Source organism: Pelmatolapia mariae, linkage group LG23 (genome assembly GCF_036321145.2).
Source record: "Pelmatolapia mariae isolate MD_Pm_ZW linkage group LG23, Pm_UMD_F_2, whole genome shotgun sequence".
Taxonomy (NCBI): Eukaryota; Metazoa; Chordata; class Actinopteri; order Cichliformes; family Cichlidae; genus Pelmatolapia; species Pelmatolapia mariae.
Window position 1 is genome coordinate 45,807,904 of NC_086246.1, and position 4,597 is coordinate 45,812,500.

Consider the following 4,597-nt stretch of genomic DNA (forward strand, 5'->3'; position numbering starts at 1 on the left):
GAGACTACCAACATGCACCAGCTCAGGACCAAATATAACTCAGATCATTAATATTATTATGCACACCTGTGCCTCTTTTTCCTGCCGTTATTTGGCAAAACGTGTCTGTGAAGGAGGCTGATTGGAGGAAGAAAAAGAAAATCTAAGAGAAATTACTGACCAAAACCATTTAATGAGTGCTCTTTGTAAAAGCTTACATGCTATAATAAAAACAAACTGTAGTCCCACACCTGTTGTGTCTCACCCACAAATGAAGCCTTTGAGATAAGTATTGGCCTTACATCTGCGTATTCACTGACCTATCATGGCCGTCTGTTTTCAGATTCAGAGACAAACACGGGAGAATAGGCTCAGCTTGATTCTGCTGCGATGCGTTAAGCTGTTGCGCTGGCGTCTCCTCACACAATTTCTGGATTTGGGCGACATGAATGATTGCACACTTTAGATTGTAATTACGCAAATGTACGACGCTAATTCTGTTTCACCGAGTGCTTGTGTTTCCGGCAGCATAGATGATCCCATGGATCATCCACTCGCCCGCATGCACAGATGAGTGATGAACAAGTACACGCAAAAAAAAAAAAAAAACACGAGAAAGCTGGTGCTTGAAGTATTTTTTAACCTCTCTTTGCCAGAGGAAACGACAGTTACACTAAATTAACCAAAGATGAACCTTCAGCAGCTCAGTTTTCTCATCCACTACTCTACTCTACTACTACATCATGTACTCGGTATAAATTCCATAAATCCGAAGAATATCAAGAGTTACCTGGACGCACCTTCTTACTCTTGGAAAGAAATGTCCAAACTCACATGCTCATTGTGAAACATTATCACTCAAATTTGTTGGTACACTAGGAAAAATGTCAAACAGGCAAAAATGTATAGTTTTTTTCATTTAGGAAAAAAATTAAATAAATCTACCAGGAAGTCACGTTGCTGAATCTAGTGGGTTTGTTATTGTTGTTGTTGTTGTGTTTTCTTTTATTATAAGGGGTTTTGTTGCAATCCAAGATTCACATTTCTCTCTCTACCCCCCTCCCCTAATTTTTATCTGCGCAGTCACATTTTCTAAATGACAACCGCTGTGCTTGAACTTGACCGACGGAATTGCCTGGGAAAAGAGGCGCGACTTTGGCCCTTTTGCTCTCCTCCTTTATGGAGTGGGGGGCTACTAGAACTGATGTCAGCGCTCATTAGCATAAACTCCAGCCTGTTCCCAATTAAACCAGGAAAGCAGCAAGACCGTTCTTCTGTTTTCACATGGTGGAGAAAGCATCAACATCTCTCCCTCAGCCTAAGGATCAAGAACCAGAAGCAGGTGATGAAATGTAAGTTGAATTACTTTTCTGGTTATCAGTTTCTTTGACATAGTCGCGTTGTGTAAGTTTAGCATTTGCACAGTATGTTTTTTTTTTCTTTTTCTGTTTTTTTCTTTTTCTTTTTTTAATGATCTGATCGCTTCTGTGTTGCATTCATGAACGTGGGGTTTGTTGATGTTGCAGCGATGAAGCTCACGTACCGCCTATGCTGTTGTGTTATAAGTGTGTTTCATGAGTTGAGTGATTGATTTTATCAGTGCGATGAAATTGATTTTGCTTTAGGTCAGTTGATCGCTTCAGGGCTGTGTGTAGGTATGTCAGCCCAATGCAAGGACCTCTAAATGCCTCTCACAGATACTGAAAGGTTGGCCACCAGATCTCAACTGACCCAGGATGTAAGTGGGTCAGTCTCCAAATTGCTAATTAAGAATTACATGGTGTTAAAATAATTGCTTTTGTCATGTGCTGCTATACAAACAAACAAACACGCTTCCTAGCATGGATTTCACTATCAGTGAATAATTCTCCCATCACCACAGCAAACGTCCATAACTGAGAAAACAAAAATATATTATAAAATATCACAAACTATTCAATGTTGCAAATAATGTGATCAGTTCAAAACTAGAGGAGCTCACTGCGCTGAACCTTTTTTATTTATTTATCTGTCTTTTTCAGTTGGACAAAAGTCAAAGTGGAAATTTCAGAGCTTTTCATGCCCATCATTTCTTTTTCCCCAGACATAATGATGCCAATACTTATAATCGGAACAATTCAAATTTGTGGGAAAACTCACAAGGCATTACTTTTAAAACTGCCAAATTCATTATTAATTTAGATATGAATGTTTTAAACCCTTTTGGAGAATCAGAGCTTTCCACCAACCCCAAAACAACTCATGACAATTAACTGCAGTACTTAGGTGCTAATTTAGGGGCATGACAGACTGAAGGACATTGGCTTCCTGTTGGTCTTCATGTGTGACCTTTGACACCGCTGTTTCAGTGTCAGGTCAGGCCTCTTTGAAGAGCGGCCATTACAATTCCCAGAAGTGGCCACTTGAATCGGTCACTTATTAACGATTGAACCCAACAGAGTTCAGTGTGGTCATGCATGATGACAGCCATACAAATTTGACAGGAATGAATGATTTTAAGGGGAAGTTGGATGCAGTTTAGGAAATCGTGAATTATGAGTGTAAGAAAACTGACATTAAACATTTCATTAAACTTTTCAGTCTGTAAATTAAACAGATGAGATTCATATAAAGAAGAAAATAAATCTCCAGTTTTGTGAGCACCATTAAACGTGCCATACAAATATGACATTGTTAACCGATTAATAAATTGATTTTTTTTCTTTTAGTCAATAAATATATTTAGTATGTTATCCAGGCAATTCTTTCCAAATGTAGGTTTGTGCAAAAATTAAAATAAGAGGAACTGACACGACAAACACATGTTGAGCTAGACGTTGCTACTCCCTTGGTGAATTCGATTGTCTTTTACCGGTGATTGCGCCACTATTCGATTTGCCTGACCTGTGTAATTTTACTGTATTTGAAAACGATTTTTAAATCTCTACTTTCTAAAGCACTCATTTTTTATTGCCCAAAGATATCAACTCTTCATTAAAAGGACAAATAAACCTCACATTGTGCTAAGAAAAGGACAAACGTTTAATTATTTTTTTTCTCCAGTTGTCCTACATGTCCTGCTCGTCGATGTAATTTAAAATAAAAAAAAACTAAAATAATCTCAACAAATTTCAGTTAAACTGTGCGTACATTTGCAACCCTTCAGTATAATCGCCTCTAAGGGATGTATTTGGCATTTACACGTGCATATGTTTTTCATTACTTCGTATTAATGGAAACGCTTTTCTACTGCAGACAAAAAAACACAAAAATATGTAACAAGATACAACCGTTCTTCTCCTGTCTCTATAAAATATTAGAGTCCTTTGATATTAGTTGATTGCGCATTCTAGATATGGTTTTACAGCTTACTTACGTTGGAAACGAAGACACTGCTGCTCTAAAATATGGTGACTGCGGGTCATTCTGCTAAAGAGATTACGCAGTTTCATGCGCTCCTATTTCGGTTTGAAGCCTCTAATTTTCAAAGCATTTTCACGAAGATCAATCACGTTTTTCTCCAATGCTGCAGAGAACAAAACGAATGAAATGCCCTGCAGACAATTCTGCAGCATCATGTAGGCCTGTGCATGGATATTATTCAGTACCACCAATTATGCAACAAGGATTTTGATGCCATAAGTAACTAATATTATGCATCTCCATTAGAGTGACACTAACGATCTTCAAATTCTTTGTGCGTGCTTTGTAATGTAAGAACAAATAAACACAAAATATCAGGCCTATCAGTTACTCCTGCAATTTCACAGTCACTACATCTGCAGAAATCAATAGTTTTGATGCATCCTACCGTTTCTATTCATGGCTCTATTCCTGTTATATTGATGTCACGGGGTAATATGTCGTTTTTTTGCGGTTTGCAATGTGCTGTGGACGTAGGCCGGAGATAATAAGCATGCAGGCCCGAACAGCAGCTCTGAGTTTGTGCCGTTAGGTGACGCTGTTTGGCTCGAATGATCTGAACTACGCGGCAAAGAAGTGCGGATGTGCAGGCCTTATTAAGGGCCACAGTTATGAGATTACTGATTCACTTTGATTTAATTGACCGCCATTATACACTTGGAGATGTGTGGATGCTTAAGGGGAACCTCGCGACATTGTTAATATATTTAGAGAACAATAAAGGGACATATGATTTATAGTCTTTAATTGTAAGAGCCCTCATGATCCACGGGCAGCTGTGACCCAAGTTAATATGACTGTAGGACTAAATATTAAGAACAAAAATAAATAAACTCTGGTTTCTGTTCTAAATTTGTGTATGGTCTGCTTGCTTCTATAAACGGGAAAATGCCATTTAATGTCAACCCGTATGTCTGATTTATAGTCATAACAATTCTCTCGCTGCTGTCACTATACTTCTGATAACTCCACACTTAACAATGATAATGATTAGGTTTCCTTGGCTTGAGTTTAAATTTTGACTTTAAATCTTGCTTTGTATGTTCTACTAGGCTAATCTTTTCTACTTTTCTGTTGTCTTAATTTATAATTTAAACCAGCCAAATAATAAATAACTGCTTTTCCTTTGGCCTATTCTTTTTAATCTTCCTAAATTCTGACATTTGGACAGTTATATTTACGCGCACACTTGATTTTTTTCTCTTTTTTTCGGGGG